We start from the raw sequence: 24,649 nt of genomic DNA, 5'->3' as shown, positions 1-24,649 counted from the left end.
CGGCAGACTACTGACCCGCCAAATCATTTAAGTATAAAGAGAACAGCAGCTATCCAATTGCACTGGGCTGCATATTGGATAGAGCCACTCTCTTATCTCTGAGCCTGTTACATATGCTCGTGCCTTCGTTAACGGGCTGCGATGGGAGATCGTGTCATATACCTTCCTGAAATCTAGAATACGTAATCCACCTGTTACCTTCCTTTATAGTTCTAGATATATCACGTGAAATAAAGGCATGCCGAGTTTTGAACGAATGATGCTTTCTAAAATCAAGCTGATTCATCAACATAAACAGCTTAGCCTCAAGAATGTTTATTATATTCGAACTGAGAATACGTACAAAGATTCGGGAGCAGTCCGAAGTTAGGGATATTGGTCTGTAATTTTGCGGTCTGTTTCTTCATCTTTCTTGTATACTGGAGTGCCCGCGCTTTCTTTCTTTCCTTTATACCATTCGTTTCGATCTTCGTGTTGGACGAGAAAGAAAGAGAGGGAGAGAGAGAGAGGCGGGGTGATGGACCAATTCCCTGGAGTACTTCTAAAATCTAACAGGAATGCCATCCGGACCAGATGATTTGTCTGTTTTTCAAATCTTGACGGTGCTTCCTTATGTCAGTTACACATCTTCCATACGGGGGTCCGTCCGAAGGTCAAGATACTGCATGTTTGTACGGTTTTCATGCTTGAAATTTTAAACTTAGGTTTGGCTTTTGCTATCTTCAACTGCCGCACCAGACGTGTCAACAAGGAACTGAATGGAATCCTTAGACTCGCTTACCGATTTTACACACGGCCTGAAAGTTCTCGGCTCCCTGCCAAATCTTTTGCTAAGTTGTGACGGTGGCAGTTACGTGCTTCACGCATTAATATTTCGGCAGCAGGCTAATGACTTACGAGGCCTCGATTCAATCTATTAAACGTGCTTGATTCGATTATTCTATTCCCTACAGCTTACAGCCATGAAATATCGGTCAAATTATACATCATCTTCGTTTTCCATTAATGTCGATGGTACTTCATTCCTAAATATAAATGGTACTTCATTCCTAAATATACGGCTTACAAGTAGTATTGTTTAGTGCTCGTCGCAGTTATGAGTACCGGTAACTACAAGCGAGGTTCATTACAAAAGCGATTCATTACAAAAGCGATACTGTCTGACTCGAAATAGCCAGGTATCTATGACAGGGTATGCTAATACACAGAAAATTCGGTGCATAACTGATTCTTTGTCTATGTGATGCACAAAACTAATCTCATTTTGTTTTGATGTTATTTATTTATTTATTGATTTTAGTTTCAGAAGCTATCCCCGATAGCTCCGCATCGCCGTCACCACTACCATCACTGCCAAGATGGTACTTACTTCCGGAGGAGGGGTATGGAAAAGATGATAATGATGACGATGATGATGATGTAATATTTCTCTGTGAAATAATAAATATCGACTAAAAGCACTACATATTTTGGAACACAACCTACGAGCAGCTTAGAGACAGAAGTGATGACACTTTCTGCGGGACCTGACCATCATTTTGCAGAACAATGCTCAAGCACGTAGAGTGCAAACTGTTACTGATTTGTTTGACTGATGGGAGTGCTGAGTGCTGTACCACCTACTGAGGTCCCCTGACGTAAGTCCTCGTGAGTTCAACTCGATTTCTGACTGAAGGAAACACTTCACGGCATTTACTTGACGACTGCTGCAACTCATCGATTAACAGACCGCGCCACTCGAACTGTCGACACATGTGACACTGCTAAGAGCATCACTGGCAAGGGTTATACACTATGCTGGGGACTACTTTGAAGGTCAATAAAACTTTGAAAGACATATTTATTTTCTACGAGCTGTAAGTAAATAGTTTCCACTGTTAAATTTACAATCGTCGTATATAAACACTCTCCTAGTATCCACCATCTTCTACAAGACGAGTCCCTTACAACAGAGTATACGACAGAGGTGCATGTGTGTTTGATGCTTTAGAAATACGCAATGTGTTGCCTCTACAGTTGCTAAATTCATCATAGCATCCACAGTGAGTAAATGATACACTGTCACTGTTGCGGCCAAAGATGCCAATACAGAGATAGAATGTATTGTACTTAAACTGCCAGCAGCCTTGTTCAGTCTATTTCAGTAATGTCCAGCCTCGTACCTATCCATATATCCTCAATTTACACTATAACTTTGATGCCACTGGCTGATCTCCATGACAGCAGCAATATCTCCCTCCCTGTAATACTATTACTTTGAGTGCAATAAGACTCTTCACCAACTGTTCGGTGTTGTAATCAAGGAAGAAATTAACCGCATATTTACCTTCTCAGAGGAACCGAAAGTATAGGACCACTCGGATTACGTTTCGCAGACTCATCCATCATTCAATTTGATTTCGTTTGGCTCCCATACAGCTCAGCTGATGACGCCATTCTTACATGCTCTCCGTCCCACTCAGCAACTTGTGTGATGAAGACGCTCGATCTGCTCACCACACAACGAATTCAACCACTGATGGTGTTAAAGATTAATATGTTTTAGAACAGTTAGTCTAATTCTTAAGACGACGCTAGTTTGACTGATTATGGCATTGGTCTTCCGCTCCTAGTCTGCTTCTGTCTGTAACGGCAGGCTCAATTCAACGTCATGCTTATCTGTTGAACAAAACAAGAGTTAGTTTTACACGTTACAACAAGTAAAAATCAGTGATAGTGGTCAAGGTTCATGGATGGACTTGAGAGCATCTATCTTTTGTGATGACCTTCATTATCATCCTTTAAACTGACTGGCGTGTTGTTTTAGCGTCTCTGCTTAACTCAAATAGTTAAGCCTAGACTCGGCTAGCGTCGCTAATACGTCTCTACAACACTCCTACTGCCCAAATCATCAATAAGCTCTGTCGATCACGCTATTGCGTGCGACCAGCCACCTGATTTACGTCTTTCTATGACGGCTCAAAACTCGTCTTTTCACACAACATCCTCATCGCACCGATTACGAATTATCCATGTTTGATGCGTCCCTATCGCCTAATTTCGATTGACTGGCCACCGGATAGTCGTTTTGATCACCGTACTCACACTATCAACACAATTGAGATAACAGGTGCGTCTCGAACACTACTGCGTCGGACAGACCACCTCATAATTATCACCCGAAATACCCACAATCGCCATACGCCGATAACGCAACGGGTGGGTCCTGAACACTACCGCATCGGACGTCATACCCTGCACTCGTCTCAAGAAACGCAACACATTCGGTGGGACGCAATATCCACCTACCACATCACAACACGCTCAACACTCCCCAAATCCATCCACCACAGAGCCAGATTTTATCCTGAAAGCTCTCTTGTCCAATAGCCTTGCCATAAAATTTTGTATAGGAAGTTATCTACATAAGATAACCCCTTCTATAATTAATCTAATACTTCTAAATATTGTTTGTGTCATAGCTGAAGCAAATTTTCTATACTAAGCGATCCAGTGCTACCCATACAACAAAATTTAACATCAAACACATAATATACACACAATCCATACCAAGATCAAGACAAGCACATGAAAATAGGAAAATAAATACACACAACATAAAACAAATAATCACAAAACACAAATAGAACACTGCCTATACTAATACAAATAAACATCGCCAACAAATCACACAATCTAATCTAATTATACACTACTTTGTTCCCGGCCGCGTTCTTCCGCTGCCGAGTGTGCCGCCCTAGTCATTCTTGTCTGTTTTGCGCAGTTTGCGTACGGCCAGGGTTCGCCGGACGTATTTTGATTATTTGTGTAGGTTCTGGATTGCGGTCTTCACTCGCTCTCCAGTTCTGCACTGGTTGATCCCTTCCATTTTTATTGGTTGGTTTCCAGTTATTATTACCCTGGTTCCACCTACGTTCCTGTGACGGATAATGTTTGTCCTCTATTATCGCGTCACTGTGGATTGTTTCTTCAAGTTGCATGCTTTGTGGGCTGCACTGCGGAACTTACCCGTAAGATGACAATGGTCTCTACGAGGAGTCTCAGCTTTTCTATCTAAGGCCAGCCCGCAAATATGACAATTAACAGCCTTTTCATACAAGTCATCATTTTCCTTTGATTTGGTCATGGGAATATTGATGCTGTAGAGCTTGTGAACTTGCCATGAAAGTTTTCCAAGCTCAGTGAGAAGCCAAACCGCCGGATCGCCCCCTACATAAGACTGATAGCTATTAAGTTTTACAGTCATATGCGCATACAACTTGGAACACAGCCGCATAAGGTACGTGTTTTTGTGTGAAGGTTGTGTGTGAGGCTAAGGGGTTCCCTTCACAACGAGTAATAGGAGCCAGCAAGCATCAAAATCGGCGTACACAACAAAAGGACAACGCTGCTGGTGGTGAGCATTTTTAAATTTAATGAAGTTATTTTCCTCAGTAGGCATAACAACATGTACCGGGTCCATGCATGCACAATCTAATAGATGTGTCGCTAATAACTCTTGAGATGAAAAATAATTCAAACACCTTATACAATCATGTTGTTTATGTTCATTTTTACTTAACTGGGAGGAAATGAGTCAGGACATGTCTTTGATCCAGACGTAGTGATAATTATCACGTTTGGAGAAGAGCAGCATGTTGACATGGAACTCTCGCTCACATGCAAATTTTGAGAAATGGAGGGGGCCTACTACTGTATGCTTGTTCTGCTCATCTGACTTGCTTTACCTCTCCAAGCCACAAACGTGGACCGATATTGCGGTATTCTGAGCTTAAAACTTAGGTATATCCTGGATTCTTAAAGGGAACTCTATTCCATCAAAGTTGTACTGTCTCTTAATATCTTTGACTTTGTAACTGCTGGGACGCTCGGGATGATGTTTGTAATTGTAATTTCTCTCGCAAGCCAGGACTGACCATGCAAAACACGCATTATCATACTTATTTTGAACATTAATGCACGCCTGCTTTTTCTCAATATCTATAGGGAGTTTAATATAACTGAACCCTCCATTCATTGGATCATAGACATGTATATGGATGTCGAGGTGTGGTATACTGCTGAGCGCTTTAGCGGATCCACGTACTTCCATCTCGGAAAATCGGGCCATAATAGCGCTCAAGGTGGATTCTCGGTACAACTCAGCAATCGATGTGCTCCGAGAAATAACACCATTTTCACCCCATATATAATGCAGAGTAGCCGTCTCCGCGTCACCTTGATGTTTAGGGGGGTGACTCAGTTCACTGCATAATACCGCACTGCATTTAAAGGCGTTAAATTCCGGATCTTCTAAGAGTTTGAGGAGCTCGGTCTCCAAGACGGGGAGGCACGCCTCCAAAAACCTTACAGGATCGCGATACCTCCCGCATGGATTCTCAATTCTGGTGAAAGAGATTCGCCCATCAAACGCTCTAGCAACTGCTGAGTATTCTAAGGGAGTCATTACGCCGTTATTCTGATCGAATTCGTTATCGATAGGACGGGGGAGAGAACTACCGCTAGCCATAAGGAAATTACTATTATTACTGTTGCTACAACTAGGAGTCCATCCGATAGATGAATGGACTGGTGATGGGTGATGGGTGATCGTAATCATCATCATTTGCGGGGAGAGGTATACGTCTTCCATCGCAGCCCGTTAACGAAGGCACGAGCATATGTAACAGGCTCAGAGATAAGAGTGGCTCTATCCAATATGCAGCCCAGTGCAATTGGATAGCTGCTGTTCTCTTTATACTTAAATGATTTGGCGGGTCAGTAGTCTGCCGACGATGCAGCGGTCTACGATAAGTCATCAAAGCTGAGTGACTGTAGGAGGACACAAGACGATTTAGACAAAATTTCCATTTGGTGTGATGAGTGGTCGCTAGCCTTAAATGCGGAAAAAATGCAAGTTAATGCTGATGAGTAGGAATAATAAACCAGTAACTTTCAGGTGAAGTATTACTATCGTCCTGCTTACTTCACTGGTAGGATTGATCCGTTCTAGGTCATGTTGTTGAATTTCGGCGAATGGCTTCTAGATTTGTTACCTGTAAGTGCGATGGAGCTGCTTTCAGAACTCAAACAGAAGTCCTTGGAGGACGGTGTTCTTTCCTAGGAACTGTAAACACAAAATTTAGAGACCCTCATTTCAAGGTAACTACCAAACGACTCTACTGCAACTAACATTAATTGCGCATAAGGACCACGAAGATCAAATACGAAAAAAGTAGACCTCATATGGAAGCGTCCAGACAGCAGTACTACCATCACTCTATTTAAGATTAATTGTACATGGAGACCATTGAACTTAAAGAATTCGAAACATGCAATGCCGTAGACGTATACAAAGAAAAAAAAACTCTGATAATAACTTCTCTGTAATACAGTAGAAACACGCATACATGAAAAGCAGGAAATACACTCGTCTCAAAGTTAGCTAATATAGACTCTGGCAGCTTGTAGGTGTAGGGTAGAGTTTCGATGTTTCTGTCGCTGGTTTCGAGTGGTTCTGCGAATTTTTTTCTTGGCAGGATAACAGCAGTTGTATGGTATCGTCAGTTTTCGCGGCGTATTGCGATTTTACGCCGTCCTTCTGTAGTGCTTTGCATATAGTTTTGTAATTAGGATCTATCTTTGTGATTAATTACGCAATTAGGATCGATCTTTGCGTCAGTTTCTCGACCAAAATAAATAAAGTACACTAACCTAACCTTCCCCTCCCGCATCTAGACAGGTTTCATGTGTTGGGGGTGCACTTGAGCATTCCGTCCAGGAGCACCAGGGTTCGAGTCCGAGAAAGGGCTCCGGCATTTTTAATTTCCCATCAATTCCATGTGTGTCTGGTGGTTTAATTGTGTTAGGTGGGATCACTTGGCCTTTCCACCCAGGAGGAGCAGGGTTCGAGTTCCAGAAAGGGTTTCTCTCTCTATGTCACAACCCCGCGCCGGTAATAACGACTAGAGAGTCAACACTTGCCGGATACACTGCGTGCGACCTTGTTGTTGTCTACTAACGATGCTTTGGAATGGACTCTCTCTATGTCGCAACCCGCTACGGTAATAACGACTAGAGAGGCAACACGTGCCGGATACATTCGGTATTTTGGAATGGTGCCGGCCCTGTCCCAATACTTACGTTGACCTGCGATCTTGCAACGTTAATCACTTAAATACATTACCTAGAAAAATATACTGCCTAACTTTCATTACTCTACATTACTTTTTGGTGCCGCAATTTTTTTTTTCTGTCAGTGTATTTCAGAGAAATTTTGAAATTTTCATTGACTTTATACTGTACATCGTTTATATTGTATACGAAACACAAACTGGGATCAGAACATGATGCGAAGATTCCAATGGGAACAGAAGTAAAAAATCACTGAGTATTCCGACCCAAATCGCAGATGTTAACGTCAATATTCCGGGGATTGTTAATATCAGTATCACCTTTCCAGGAGTTGCTGACGTCAGCATCCGGCAGCTGGGGAATTAGGTCCACCACAGCCTGTAGCCAATGGTGTTGTGTCGACGGCCCCGCGGGGCACGAATAGTGTACAAGCTCGCCCCTCCACCCTCCAAGCTATTTTCAGTTTTATAGTTCAGCTGCATGCTCGCTATCGTTTAGTGTCAGTACATGTGTCCACGACGATGCGCCACCGCAACAGCAGTGGCAGCGATCAGCTGGAAAGAAGAAGATTCTAAGTATTCGTCTATCTCTAATTATTATTATTATTATTATTATTATTATTATTATTTGTGTATGTTTCACTATACTCAGGGCTTCCTTATTACAGATGAGGACACAAGAAGTTCCTAAATAGACCACAACAGCAACGCCAGTCACTGTCCATAGGATGTCTTCCCGACGTTTCAGATGTGGTGTCGTTCGATTATGTTACAGCACAGTCACAGCAGCAGCCTTGGAATTTGAGTGTCAGCTACGCGCTACGACAATACTGCTACTCGTCACTACATACAATTTAACTGCAAATGGATCCAAACGTACCAGTGAAGGCCTAGCACCTCACGCTGACACTGATATGATTGAGATAGAAAACGTTCAACGTATTTGTAATGGAGTGCAATAATCATGATGTGAAAGGGACTATCTGTGTAGCATGATATAGTTCATAGACGGAAAGATGACGCCTGAACACAACCCATCACATACTTCTTTTAATATTAGCATGTTGAAGACTGAGTCACCAACTGTCAACGTGTATGGAGTACAGTGCATGACTTGTAATTACAGGTTGTGTCATATACATTAAACATTCAAGTGTGGTGAATTTAAACAACCTCTACAATGCTTTACTGATCGCAGCAGGCAGTATGAACCTCTGACATTCTTATATTAAAGCTGCATATTGTGACTTTATTTACTATTTACTTATGCATAGTCTAACTGTAAATTAGAACAACGTACCAGGCGACCAAAAAGTCTGTATAAATTTGAAAACTGAATAAATCACGGAATAATGTAGATAGAGAGGTACAAGTTGACACACATGCTTGGAATGACATGGGGTTTTATTAGTATATATATATATATATATATATATATATAAAGTTCAAAAAATGTCCGGCAGATGGCGCTTCATCTGATCAGAATAGCAATAATTAGCATAACAAAGTAAGACAAAGCAAAGATGATGTTCTTTACAGGAAATGCTCAATATATCCACCATCATTTCTCAACAATAGCTGTAGTCGAGGAATAATGTTGTGAACAGCACTGTAAAGCATGTCCGGAGTTATGGTGAGGCATTGGTGTTGGATGTTGTCTTTCAGCATCCCTAGGGATGTCGGTCGATCACGATACACTTGCGACTTCAGGTAACCCCAAAGCCAATAATCGCACGGACTGAGGTCTGAGGACCTGGGAGGCCAAGCATGACGAAAGTGGTGGCTGAGCACACGATCATCGCCAAACGACGCGTGCAAGAGATCTTTCACCCGTCTAGCAATATGGGGTGGAGCGCCATCCTGCATAAACATCGTACGTTCCAGCAGGTGTTTATCAGCCAGGCTGAGGATGATGCGATTCTGTAACATATCGGCGTACCTCTCACCCGTCACGGTAGCAGTTTTGCTGTCCAGCGCCATCTAGCGGACATTTTGTGAACTTTGTTTTGGTTCGAATAAAACCCCATGTCATTCCAAGCATGTGTGTCAACTTTTACCTCTCTATCTACATAATTCCGTGGTTTATTAAGTTTTCAAATTTATACTGACTTTTTGATCACCCGGTATAAATGACTATGTTCATCCAACACCAAGATATGCATCTGAAAACCCCATAAGCATAAAATCTGTGGAGACTAGATTTACTGAAGAAATGTATTTAATTTCACCCGTAGGTCAGAATACGATTCAGGCGGAATTCGAGATATGTAGAAAAGAATTATTTGGACAATACTGTAAAACTGAATGACTGCATGTCTGAATATATGTGTAAAGAAAAAAATCGTAAAAAAGTTGTTGCTTCACCTCGTCTTTCATCAGGTGAATGACTTTTTTGTTCTGAGGTGTTGTGTCTTAAGGATTATCGGCCACGTATCCAGATCTGTCGATTACCTATTCAAATGATTCAAATGGCTCTGAGTACTATGGGACTTAACATCTATGGTCATCAGTCACCTAGAACTTAGAACTACTTAAACCTAACTAACCTAAGGACAGCACACAACACCCAGCCATCACGAGGCAGAGAAAATCCCTGACCCCGCCGGGAATCGAACCCGGGAACCCGGGCGTGGGAAGCGAGAACGCTACCGCACGACCACGAGATGCGGGCGATTACCTATTGGCTGTAGCTAATTACTTCAACTGGACTGCAGCCTTTCATCCAGTAGATGAAATTGTCTACAGAGTAACTTCAGTGAAGTATGCATACCGAATTTACTTATGGTTCATTATCACTAACAATACTTTTTTCGATTAAAAAAAAAGAGATTACTTATGTGTACAGAGAGACACCACACTAATAAAATACATTGTCATGTACACGACTAGCAGCATCTCCCTGATGCTGTCCCTGAAAAATTCGGCATGCAAATTGTACGTTTTTGAAGTTTTATTCCAGCTGTGGGCAGGAAGTAGAGACTGGCTTGGCTGATGTGCTAATCAAATAAGCCACTGAGCGATATTGTTGACATTACGTCAAATCACTCCAGACAGATGGGATTCACTACAATGGTCAACGCAGAAACGCATAAAACTGCTAATGCGACAACAAAATGTGACTCAGAGGGAGGTAACTCAAAGCACTTGTGTGCTACTGACAAACATGTTGCCAGATTAACCAGTCCTAGCAAACCATGCTTGGCGCAGAATGAACTAGGAAATGCTGACAGAAGAGATAACAACACAAATCCACTCATCCTCTCCCCGGCAGGATTACGTCAGAAGTGTGATTATACGGGTATAAATAATCCAGCTTAAGGGCTCAAGGCGGGGGGTGGTGTCTTGAACCAGAGAGAATGGCGGGTTTTTCAGTCTGGGGGAAACCACGGTTAATCCTTGGCGATGAAGATTTGCTGGTTGCCTGCCCGTCGATAAATTCCGTCAAATTCCAATACAAGGCTCGCCGTGCCTGTGGTAGGGTGTGAGGGAAGTTTTAGCGATGTGCGGAACTGGTGTGTGGCCAGCCGCCACCCCCTCTGAGGGCTTTGGCTGACGAACTGAGAGCTGTACACAGTCTAGCTGGGGGGGGGGGGGGGGCGGCGTGCATTTATGGCCTCCTAGCCACTTAGACATAATCGGCCATCATCTCAGTCGACCTGTAGGAGGTGATTGGGGCATTGGTGCTCACCTTCAAACAACTAGCCTCGATGGGGAACTGCAGGTGTTCCTGGCCAGCATTACTCCAGACGACGACACACGTGGTACGACAGTAGCTGCTAGCTGTGACCCAGGACGTTGCAGGTGTCATTAGGGCATCAGTGCATTTTCGCAAACAGCTGCATATGCATGCACGCAGTGTGGCTCTGAAGCTGGCCGGAGTGCTGTGTAAGGCTGCTTGAATAAACACCTGTCATTGTACCCCGGCGTGTATCTGCCCTCTCCCTTGCCGTTTGTGTCACCCATGCTGGTGCACAGCAGCCTAGAGTAGGCAACGATGCAAAGACACATCATAGTAACACTAAGAGAGAGGTAGGGAATTACTTTTAATAAATGCAATTCTTTGTCTCATACATGACTAAGAGCATCAGATTATTGATAAACGGAGACGTGTCATAGCAATGCAGTTCATTGTATTACACACGACCAGCAGCATCTGACCACAGAGATACATCACACACTGTCGGAAAAACAATCACAACACCAAGCAGTAGTTAATGTAGAATAATGAAATTTCGACAATACATTTGTCTAGGTAACAAATTTAAGTGATTAATATTGCCAGATCAGAGGTTAACGTAAGTGCAAGATAAGCCATTGCAAATGTGAAATACTGCTACATTAATAACAGATGTAACTGCCGGAATGTTGAATGCAGTCATGCAGATCTGCATGTATTATGCCGGATGTCAGTTTGTGGGATCGAGGTCCATGCCTGTTTCACTTAGTCGGCCAGTACAGGGACGGTTAATGATGTTTGTGGTTGATGCTGAGTTGTCATCTGATGATGTCCCACATGTGCTCGACTGGAGACAGATCTGGTGGTCGAGCAGACCGAGCCAACATTTGGAGTATGTTGTTGTTACAACAGCGGTATGTGAGCGAACACTGTCTTGTTGGAAGACACCCTTGGAATGCTGTTCATCAACAGCAGCACAACAGGTCGAATCACGAGACTAACGTACCAATTTACAGTGAAGTCGCAGACGGTTCGGGGGCCAACGAAATGGAGGCTACAGGACCTCTGGTTCGGAGCTGTCCTTGAAATAAGCAATTTGTAACAGTTCTCTGCGTCACCGTGCTCAACTTGCTGCTGCAGGTGCAACAAGATGCGCCACGGCCATGTGCTGAACACAGTGCTCTCCCACACAGCCCACAGCAGTACAGAGCCCCGTATTCTCGCACCCGTACATTCATGTGACGGCGCTACGAGCAGTCGTGTTCAGTGGCTGCATCCCTGCCAAGGCTCTCTGCGTATTGCAGAGGGAATGCCCAGCTTCATGTAGCTCGTTCAATCTCTGTGAGGTATTGATACTGGTAAGTTTGTTACTTAAAGATAGTCTTGAGGAACATCAGCTCACCATGTCCAATCTCAAAGGCAACTAAGCTCATGATCAATACAGCGTGTATTTGAAGCAAACCTGATTTGCATCCACGTAGCGGCTTTATTAGCGCCACTTTTATGCGACTTACTCGAAATTTGAACAGACATCATTTTTCAGATGCAGAAACATGCCAACCAACTTTCGTTTTTGTAGCACAACTCCTTCTTGGCGTTGCGATTGTTCTTTTTTTTTCGTCAGTGTAAGTATGTATGTATGTATGTATGTATGTATGTATGTATGTATGTATGTATGTTCCACATCACCTCCTACACCATATGGACCGATTTCCACCAAACGTGGTACGTATATCACTTATTGTCCGGGAATAATCGCTGTAGGGGTGAGAACCACTTACCTATCAAAGGAGTGGGGTGGGGGTGGAAAAGCAGTGTAACACTCGACGCACGAAGACCCATACTTAGTCGTCTTAGTCGTCCTGTTTTTGAGATTGAGAGTATTTAAAGGCTTGCAACAAACTTTACACATAATTTTAAACCGTTACTAAACTTTTCCCTGACTACACTCACCAAATGATGAAAAAGTTTAAGGGTTAACACATTTTCGCTCTTCATGCAGTAAAACGTAAAGCATGACGTTCTAATTTAATATTTCTTTCTAATTGTAATCGCAACACATTTTGCAGAAAGTATTCACATATACTACTGAATCTATCAGAAAAACATATCATTATATGACACATAATTCAGACACCATAAACACGGAGGCGCACGAAAAACTCCTGCACAATGCAACACGTTTAAATTCATTACTTCGTCGGTACTAACGCCTTTCGTAATACTTTTTCGTATACAGTATCAGCATCTACCGCTGAATGTACCTACGAACTCGTATCATTGTACGCCACCTAGATCAGGTGATACGGCGTCATAAACTTTAGGCTGCGTGAAAATGAAACTGCAGAGCGAAATTCACTAGTGACATAGGTAAAATATGTGTACAACTACTTGTGAAATACGTTAAATGTATGTGTAATGTATGTGTCATCTGCGTAATCTGGTGAAGCCACCGGTAAAAGGTATTCTAAAGCCATGGAACGAATTCATCCATATTTGATACACATGTGTGTTACAATCTGGAAAGAAATACTGCGTGAGTAAGAACCACCGGCCTCGTACGTATTAGGATGAACGTGATAACGTGGAGAGAGAAGTGGCGAGGAAAAGACGAGCAGACAGCGAGGGGGGAGGACAGGACCGGCACAGGCAGCATCGAGTCGTAGATGGACAGCGAGACGCGGAGGGGAAAAATGGACAGAGGGGGGGGGGGAGGGAGGGGAGAGGAGGAGATGTACAGGGAAGAGAAAGAGAAGGAGAGACAGAGGAAGGAACGAGGATGGGGCGACTATGGAGAGGCGGGAGGAGGTGGAAACAGAGAGGGGGAGGAGGAGTGGACAGAGAGCTGGGGAAAAGATAAAAAAGAGAGGGCAAGAAGGAGGCGGAAAGAGGGGATTGGAATAAATACATATTGCAGCAACATAGGGTACTCAACTAGTTTAATAATAAGTAAGCACAAACAACAATTTCAAATCGCACATTATTCCCCACCTACTATTTAATGGCCAACAAAAATACAGTTTAATGTTTGAAATTGGCCTGTAATCGTTAGCAATTCTTGTAAAAATGTATACGAACATGAAAAGCACATCAGTTTGTGTGGGATGCACACAAGGGTTCTTTTTAGATTAGGCGATTCTTCATCTAATACAGATAACGATATCTGTAGGAAACCTATAAGTATCAGTGTAAGGTCTAAAGTATTAAAATCCTAATGGTAAACTGCCGAAGCATTCGCAGTAGAGTGCCATAGTTTGAAGCGCTCATGAAAAACAGTGAAGCTCACAATACTAGGCACAGAAAACCAGTTGAAACCTAAAATTGATAGCAGTGATTTTTTTGGAGAAAATTTAAGTGTATATCGAAAGGATAGGCAAATGGGAAATGGAGGTGACGTATTTGTCGCAGCAAGCAAGAACCCCAAATCGACTGAGGTAGAAATTGAAGTAGAATGTGAGTGTGTATGGCCAAGACTCAGTATCAGGGGTGGGCATAAAATGCTAATTGGATCCTCCTAGCGCCTACCAGACTCATCTCCTGATGCAACTGAAAACGTCAAAGAAAACCTCGCCAATCGAGTATGAGTTAACCAATCATACTGCAATCATCACTGGAGACTTTAATCATCGAACAGTTGTGCAATTTTGTCATATGATGACATGATGGAGGCCGTGGCTGTTATTTGAAGACAAATGTTGAAGCTGTTGAGACAGCAACCAGCCATAAACTTGCTTTCAGTTCCTTTATTCAAAGGGTACAGTTACCGGTCTCGAATCGTTTGTAAGGTCTTTGTATGTATCAAAACATTTGGTGCGCGGTAAAAATTTTCTCGGTGACAAATCTAAAGTGTTCAGTGTGAAAAATTTTCGTGTGCAACAATAGGAATGCAGTGGGAATGTGTTCACATCTGTTGGACGAATGCCGGCCGAAGTGGCCGTGCGGTTCTAGGCGCTGCAGTCTAGAACCGCGAGACCGCTACGGTCGCAGGTTCGAATCCTGCCTCGGGCATGGATGTGTGTGATGTCCTTAGGTTAGTTAGGTTTAACTAGTTCTAAGTTCTAGGCGACTAATGACCTCAGAAGTTGTCCCCCCTAGTGCTTAGAGCCATTCGAACCATTTTTTTTGTTGGACGAATGTTATGAAAACAAACACTCCAAACCGACAATTCACGACAATTAATCTGTAAAAACACATCACATGTCATAAGGAAAGCGTGTAAACCATCTTAAAATGAATCACGACGATTCGAAACCGGTAACGGTACCCTTTGAATAAAGGAATTGAAAATAAATTTGTGGCTGGTTGCTGTCCTAGCACCATCAACATTTGTATCCAACAATTAACTGGGAAAATTGCAGTCTTGTGACTGGTGGGCGCGATAAGACTTCCTGTGAAACTTTTTTACTAAATTCCTTCTCTGAAAACTGCCTAGAACAGATAATTAGCAACCCCTCTCACGATGGAAGTATTTTGGGTCTAACGGCAACAAATAGACCTGACCTTTTTTTGCGGATGTCCACATCGAAACTGGCACCAGTGACGATAATGCTGTTGTGGCAACAATGATAACCAAAGCTCAAAGTATAAAGAAAACAGAAAGATATATATGTTCTGTAAACTAGATAAAAAAATCAATAGTGTCATATCTCAATGAGAAACTTGAAACTTTCAGCACAGGGTAGGAGTACGTAGAAGAGCTATGGCTTGGCTGTCAATGTGTGAGGTCTACAGTGGCCAACGTAGCAGAATATTGTCAAGTGGTCTTTCACAGAATCCAAAGAAATTATGGTCGTACGTAAAGGCTGTTAGTAGCAACAAAGTTAGTGTATAGTCCCTAGTGAATGAGACTGGAACTGAACTTTTTTTGAGGGTAGCAAGTCAAAAGCTGAAATACGTAACTTCATTTTCAAATGTTCCTTTATAAAGGCAAGCACAGGAGAATTACACCATTTTCATACTCGTACCACTGAAAAGATGAATGAAATAAGTTTCCATGTCAGTGGAGTTGAGAAACAGCTGAAATCGTTAAAAATGAACAAAGCTACAGAGGCCGATGGAATCCCCGTCATATTCTACACTGATCTAGCGGCTGAGTTAGTCCCACTTCTAACTATAATCCATCGTAGATCCCTCGAACAAAAAACCTTGCCAAGTTCTTGGAAAAAGGCACAAATCACACCAGTCTACAAGAAGGGTAGTATAAGTGATCCACAAAACTAGCGTCCAATATCCTTGACACCGATTTGTTATAAAATCTAAGAACATATTCTGAGCTCAAACATAGCGAGGTATCTTGAAGAGAATAACTTCTTCAGTGCCAACCAGCATTTTTTACATAATATCAGTCATGTGAAACCCAACTCGCACATTTCTCATATGACATACTGAAAGCTTTGGATCAAGGCAACCAAGTGCTTCTTGATTTCCAAAAAGCATTTGACTCAGTGCCACACCTATGCTTATTGTCAAAAGTACTTTCGTATTGGGTATCAAGTGAAATTTGTGGCTGTATTGAGGACTTTTTGGTAGGGAGGACACAGCATATTATCTTGGATCGAGAGTCATCGTCGGATGTAGACGTGACTTCGGGTGTGCCCCAGGGAAATGCGTTGTGCCCCTCGCTCTTCACGTTGTATTCTAATCACCTTGCAGACAATACTAATAGTAAAATCAGATTTTTTGCGGATGATGTAGTTATTTATAATGAAGAAGTACTATCTGAAAGAAGCTGCATAGATATGCAGTCAGATATTGATAAAATTTCAAGGTGGTTCAGAGATTGGCAACTTGCTTTAAGTGTTCTGAAATGTAAAATTGTGCAATTTGCAAGACGAAAAGAACGTGATATCTTCTGATTATAATATCAGTGAGGCACTGCTCGAATGGAACAACTCATACAAAAACCTGTGTGTAACACTTTGTAGGAATACGAAATGGAATTGAATGTTCAGTCATGGGTAAAGCAGGTGGTAGACTGAATGATTAGTAATATAGTACAATTCCCTACATATCACTCGCATAGGGATCGTGAGGATAAGATTACAATAATTACTGCATGCGCAGAGGCATTCAAACAGTAATTCTGCCCCCGCTCCATACGTGAACGGAACAGTAAGCAACCCTAATAAGCGGTACGGTGGGCCGCACCCTCTGGCAGTACAACGCACGGTGGTTTGCAGAGTACAGATGTAGGCGTGTTTCAAGACGTCACGGCGACACACTCGATTTGTTGAACAACTCGAACTGATTCAGGGATCACTTGGCACTGCGTAGGATAATGTATTGTTTGTAAGCCGCTCGGGTTAGCCGCGCCTTGCCACGGTTCGCGCGCCTCTCCCCGTCGGAGGTTCGAGTCATCCCTCGGGCATGGGTGTGTGTGTCGTCCTTAGCGTGAGTTAGGTTAAGTAGTGCGTAAGCCTAGGGACCGATGACCTCAGGAGTTCGGTCCCATACGAGCTTACCACAAATTTCAATTTGAATTTATTAATTGCAGTATTCAGAATTCCCTGCAATTACAAGATATATGAAATTTATGTTCCTTGTCTCAGATAAACTTGATAAATATTTGAGATGACTGGTTGGTAAAATCAAATTATCCTGAACATAACTGCAGCGTCGAAGATACGTTCATTAAATGTAAAATTTACCTCATGCGTCCGCCGAAAGATGCAATCGGTTTGACGCCTGTGTTTTGGTTGCCAAGGTTTGACGGAACTCAGATATTTGTTTATGGATTACCTTTCGAAGGCTACCGTTGCTCCGTGTTGTAACGTCTGCACTTCACGATTTTCGTGAGGTTTTGCTGACTGGCGACTGAAAAACATATTGTTCTCGAGACTCCTCGTCTCAAACTAATGTTAAGCAACGACTTACTCAAAGAGGATGTGCCGCACGTTTGAGGAAATTATCCAGAGATATTAGCAGGAGCGTAACTAGGCTGGCACGATTTGGTCCGATCTTCTGTTATAAGGTGCTTCTGCAATTACAAAAAAGGGACAAAATTAGGAAATGTGAAACAGTTAAGCGGAAAACTTAGTAAAACCGATAGGTCAAAAAAGATACTCATTATTTTAAGAATAATAAGGGAATCTGTTAGTAATCATTCTGACATAAAATTATGCGAATGGTTTACTTCAATTACATAGCTCAAAGGTCACTCTGTTTCAGGATACATATATAGAACGAAAGGGCCTAGATGTGTGGAAGCGTGTGGACCGAGGCTGTGACGGAGCCTCCATCACGAGTGGCATATACACTGAGGTGACAGGTGACAGGGGTCAGGTGACAGGGGACAGGTGACAGGGGTCCTCACATCGCGCCGGAGCTCCTTTCGGCAGGCTTAGTGCAGCAACTCGACGTGACACGAACTCAGCAAGTCGTTGGAGTCACGCTGCCTCTATAGGCGTCCATAATTGCTAAAGTGTTGCCACTGCAGGATTTTGTGCACAGACTCGCAGTTCGATTATGTCCAAAAATGTTTGACGGAATTCATATCGAGCGATCTGGGTGTCCAGATCATTCACTCAAATTGTCCAGAATGTTCTCCAAACCAACGCGAACAATTGTGGCCCAGTGACATGGTACATTGTCGTCTGGAAAAATTCCATCGTTATTTGGGACACGAACTCCACGAATGGCTCTAAATGGTCTCCATGTAGCCGGACATTGCCATTTCCGGTTAATGTTCGGTTCACTTAGACAAGAGGACTCAGTCCACTAGAAAACCGTGGTCTGCTCAGATAAGTCCCGATTTGAGTTGGTAAGAGCTGGTGGTAGGGTTCGAGTGTGGCGCAGCCGTGTCCCAGCAAGCCACTGTCCAGGCTGGTGGTGGCTCCATAATGGTGCGGGCCGACGGACTGGACTGGACTGGCTCCTCTGGCAACTGAACCGATCAGTGACTGGAAATGGTTACGATCGGCTACTTGGAGAAAATTTGCTGCCATTTATGGACTTTAATTTTATGAATGACAATGCATCAAGTCACTGGGCCACATCTGATTTGAAGAACATCTTGGATAATTCGAGGAACTGATTCGGCCGCCCAGATCGGATGACATCAATCCCATCGAACATAATGGAGAGGTCAGTTGGTGCACAACATACTGCACCGGCAACACTTTCACAATTATGGACGGCAATAGAGGCAGGATGGCTCAATATTTCTGCAGGGGATTTCCAACGACTTAGTTGAGTTGATGTCACGTCGAGCAGCTGCACTACACCGGGCAAAGGAGACCCGACACGATATTGGGAGATATTTCGTGGCTTTGGTCACCTCAGCGTAACGTTAAGGGCCGTTTTGTAACAAACTCTTAATAAACGTCGTTGTTATTCGTACCGTGTTGCCACATCTTCGCCTACGAAACAAGTGTTTATTGGCAGCCTTGCAAATCAGCGACCATTAGGGAACGCAGCAAGGAAACAGTTTCCTACTACCGTGAACGTTTGGGGTGCATTCATAGAGGCATTCAGTTATTACGTTCACAATAGACGTTTCTTAGGCTCTGAGGAACATAATTAGAAAGAACAAGAAACGTACAAAAGTATAACAGCTCGTCTTAAAAAAACAAAATCTTACTTTTTTCGTATTCCATACAAACCATTAGCAAGAATTTACATACCAACTAAGACCCTACAGTCTGATAGTAGGGACGTGGCAGCTGCACATGACTTTTTAGGAACAGCGCTGTCAGGCAGAGAGATGGGAAGTTACGGTTTAGCGCCTGGTCGACGATGAGGTCATCAGAGATGGAGCGAAACTTGGGCAGGGGAGGGATGTGTAAGGAAATCCTGTAGTGTTACTAAGTCAACAGCAACTGTACAGTGAATACAACGTGAATCGGATTTGGTCTGTGAAGCGAATGGAATGCTGTTTGAAATAACTAAACCGCGCTTCACCAGTGCGGCACTAGGCGACACATTTTGTATCACCAACTGTTACAGAATCTTTTCCTTAGCCCGATGGTGCCTTCTGCGGTAAATCCGAGGAGGATGGTGAAACAGAAGGTCGGGTTGCCTTGTGCTGGTGTTAGAACGGGAAGTTTCGCATTACTGAGAAGGAACTCACTTCAGCAAGTGGCTAGCGTGTGGAAACAGTGAGACTGCCAGTGGGAAGATAGGCAGGGCTATGCAGTGTCCCTGATAACCTGCCGTATTGGTTGCGACATTGCTTGCAACGCGACGTTTAGCATCAGCCGTCCTGGAACTATGTGGAACGCGGCGCGCTGGGGATGTACTGGACAGAGCTGTTCTCAGCGAACCTTGGTGCATCTGTTCAATAGTAACAGAATTGCCAGGAGAGAATATGTATGAGGACAGACGCATTTCACTCAACGACTTATTGGATACAAGTGGTAAGTTCTGTTTGCATGCTAATTGAAGACTGATGTTCGCTGACCACTCTTCTGAGCGCGTGAACTTCCCACTATGTCGACGTTACTAGCGAAGAATATTACTCTATTTTAGTACTGGGCTTTGGACAGCGATATTTTGTGGCTGAGTTGTGATTAAGAACACACTATCTACACGTTCGGATACCGCCATATGTTTGACCTGTCAGGGTGGTGTGGATTTTCCCCAACTGACTATGTTCTAGCGCAAATATTGTCTTAGAACAAATATCGCAGGTTGTTCATAAAAGAAAACCATCTGCCACTACCTGCGATAACTTGAGTTAAGGGTTTTAATGGCAGGCGTGGGTACTGAATTTAATATATCCCTTAGCAAGCTATCACTTTAAGGAACAATTTTGTTCTTCCAATTCTGATTGTATATTAGATGTCGCTGCCTGGGGTCTTGGAAATTTAAATTGTGCTGGGTACGCTAAGCTTCTTAACTACGTTATCATATTGAACTTATTTTCTAGCATGTCTGTAAGATTTACCTCCGAGCACGGAGTATTGTTTTATTAAAAATTAATGTATTTTTGATGTACTGGTGGAAAAGAAAAAAATAATTTGCCTGTCTTTCAGAGGATCTTATGAGTAGGTACCGCAATTTTCCTATCTCGTCTGATTCTAATGTGATCGGTTTTTCAGATGAGTAAAAGTATTCGCCAGTGTAACCAATTTAAGTTGGTGATGAACAAGCGCCAAATGCAACTGACAGCCTGTAAGCGGCAGAAGAGTACGTATCATCAAGAAGTGAAGACTGCTGCTAATTCTATTACTGTAATCTACTGAGGCAGGCTGAGTAAATTGTGTGTACATAGTTTGCTGTAGCATGAAATTGTCAGATAATGGTGTTCAGAATTTGTGATTTAAGACACTAAATGCTTAGAAGTCATTCTGCACATTAATCTCTCAGTTTATCGCTCCCACTACCTACTAGTTGAAACGCCCGCTAAACCCGCTGGGCAGAACGAGTGATTAGGATTGTGGAAAGGCTTAAATAAGGTTGGGGTCAGCTTCACCTTAAAATTGTAATTTAATAACATTTACAACCAAAACGGAACACAGCCGAAGCTTTACAACTACAAGATTCAAAATGCAAATCTTTCACGGCTGAAGGACTCCAACCAAGAAATCTTAAAAATCAACAAGATAAAAGCAGTTAAAATTGCGATATATATGAGAAAGAGAGAGAGAGAGAGAGAGAGAGAGAGAGAGAGAGAGAGAGAGAGAGAGATAAAACATTTTTTTCCCTTTTAAAGCATGGTTCTGACAGATTATAAACAGACGATTAAACACTGGTGAGAAAGACAGTAAAGACAACAACACTCAGAAGCCTCCAGGGGATCGGTCTGCCCTCGTTCACTTAGGTGAGACGGGTGGTGAGGCCAACTACACTCGACCCGTCGGAACCCAACCAAGGGACAGCCACGGACCGTCCGACAAAACGACTTACTTGCCACCAATCGGTACATGAGAACTCAAAATTTTACGGACGTGATTATCCACCGTCAAATATGTATATGTATTAAGCTGTCAAAACTACACACCGAGCTGGACAGCGACAACAGGTGAGGAGAGGACACTGCCTGAAATTACGTTAGTGGCCAGGGCAGGTAACCGGAACACTAACGGCCACAAGGCAGAAAATTCCGGTGGTTCACTCGAATTGTAGTCAACCAATATAGTTAATTCCACCGCATGGCGGCTAAATTTCAGCAATACAAACACTCGGTGTTGCTCACAGGGAACCTCCCCAACAGCGAACCACAGAAACGAACCACCACAACTGACGTAGCTGGGATACTTGAAACCACTACTCATCTCTGACGTCCTAGGTCGGAGAACCAAGAAGCTTGTAGCGATCGGACAGCTCCACACACGCTCCGACACTGCAGAGGGAACGGTAGCGGACCCAGCCGACTGCACCGCACAGAGGTGTCCTGCCTGGTCCGCACCAACCGACCGACTGCCCGCTGCTCCGTCCGCAACTGCTGCTTCGTCGCGACTTCACTGGTGGTGCGTCTCCCACTCACTTCCAGACACGACGGCTGAAATACTGGCTCGGACCCAACCGTGCAGAGGAAACACGCCCACTGACCAAGCGACATCCCTGCATCAGGAAAGGACCGGCCTAAGTTCCACAAGATGGTAATTGAAGGGGCCCGGAAGCGCTCGGAGAACCAGTTACATGTCGCCTGGTGAGACGACCGACCTCTCAGAGCCAATACGCCGACACCATTTAAAATAACCTGTCAAAGGAAATCACGCGAACTACACACACAACCTGACAAACACTGCACGGTCAAAGGAAATCACGCGAACTACACACACAACCTGACAAACACTGCACGAAGACCTGAACGATACCCCACGGCAACTAAGCACATACGAAGACAAATCGGGAGTCGATGCACACACACAAACACAGCCGACTCATGAACGATCGGCGAGCCAAATCGCGTCGTCCAGTAGGACTACCGACCGACGATCCACCAAGACCGTGGCGCGGCTCAAGGGATGCGCGGCGGCAGTGGTCGGGCGAGCCACGTCGACGCAGACCTCGCTGCCGCTCCAACCCGACCTCACTAGTGCCACATTGCAACTCCCCAAATGGCAGGTCCGGACTGCGCTCCAGACACGTTCCAGCTGACTGACAGACCCGAACTCGCTATCCCAACTTCCTTGCGACAGACAACGACCTGGAAGTAATAGCAGTCGAGCAAAGATACTACGACAGGGGATATGTCGATACGCGCTGCTAGCGCCGCTCATGGTCAGGCAAAGCAGCAACTCAGTGACAGTAGTAATCTAAATCAACGTAGTAAGGTGGAAGTACGTTAAAAAGGGGGTGTAAAATACATAGTGGCTGGAACACGAGCTACTACGACTCACTAGTGTAACACAAGAAATATCTTTTTTCGTTGTAGTGTCTATGTGATGGCTTAAAAGATAGTTTGCTCTCCGAATATTGCAAAAAAAGTGTATTCAAGCTTACTCCAGCGTCACACACTAAGAAGCATGTGCTTCCACAAATATCCAGATTACAGGAAAGCATGCGGATGTCCGTTTTAACAGATAGCACACTCTAAACGATAGTTTTATAAGAATGTTGTACCACCACTTCCGCAAGATAAATTAAATTTCTTGTCAAATTACATGAAGTTGATTTTTTCATGTGTTACGCGGAAAATGACGACAAGCTGCATTGATATTTAGAAATGAAAGTAAGCGTACTTAGGTGTTTCGTGCAACAATGTCAGTGCTCGTCATTCGATATTATGGAAAGGAAAGAGAGAGTGTCAGCTGCTGCGTCTAGTCAGCCATCGAGAGAGCAGCGGGTGCACGCCGTGGTTCGAAGGAATTTGTCACATTCTCACATCAGTGTGTCATTGCACCCACAACCGTAACGCATTCGGAAGAAACAGGCATATCTATTGACAACCAATATTATTAATTTCATTTAAGCTGTCCTATTAGGTCCCAACTTAATGCTCATATCGTAATCCGTTACGTATTCGGAAGAAACAAATATATGTGACACCAAGATTATTAATTTAATTTTTATAACTATCGTACTCCAACCAAGACTTGGTTTCGTACGAAACTACGGATCAGGCTGTCACCACAAGTGTGTGTGTGTGTGTGTGTGTGTGTGTTTGTCCTTAGTATAATTTAGATTAAGTAGTGTGTAAGCTTAGGGGCTGATGACCTTAGCAGTTAAGTCCCATAAGATTTCACACACTTTTTTTTTTTTGCTCTAGCAGGTTTTTTAGTTTTCTCATTTGTTGGGTTTGGTAACTCACAACCAGACGGTCACATTCTAAAACCTCGTAATTCGTGACCTATTCGGTAAAAAACCGTCAGATATTTGTGACAACAGCGAAGAAGAGAATGGTTCTATTTCGGATCTAGAACTTCAATGAATCTAATATCTCCTTTGGTTTCTTGAATGTATTACCCCATCGGTTACGTGAGACTGACACGTTGTCAACGTATGAGTAGTAGAGAAACGACGCCAATGACTGGCGTCCACGCTGATCTAGACTTCAGCCGAAAGTCGTAGTTAGCCCCAGTCTGGTGCATCGAATCCAAATTAATTACAGTTACTTTTACAGCAAACCCGGAATACTACGTTCATGTCTCTGTAAGTTAAATTTTCCTAAAACACACGGCTGCTATCTGAATAGCAAGAAAAGCTCCTTTCAATAGTGAATCCTATATTGCAGGCTAGAGAAAATTACAAGCATATCTTTACAGTCCTGAACAACTTTTTTCAGTATTGTCCATCTTGCGGGCTTTCAAAAAAATTAATGGTGGCCCTCAACTATGTAACATAGAAATTTATAAATGAGAGATTACAATTAAATAAAAACTGCGTATACTGTTTTAACGACTTTAAATGATGAGTACGATAGCAGAAGTACCTCTAAGAATGCCATTTATTACTGTAAAAATACTTATTGGTGTCT

This window comes from Schistocerca piceifrons, chromosome 7 (genome assembly GCF_021461385.2).
Source record: "Schistocerca piceifrons isolate TAMUIC-IGC-003096 chromosome 7, iqSchPice1.1, whole genome shotgun sequence".
Lineage (NCBI taxonomy): Eukaryota > Metazoa > Arthropoda > Insecta > Orthoptera > Acrididae > Schistocerca > Schistocerca piceifrons.
The sequence above is the reverse complement of the archived record's forward strand: the minus strand, read 5'-3'. Positions refer to the sequence as shown.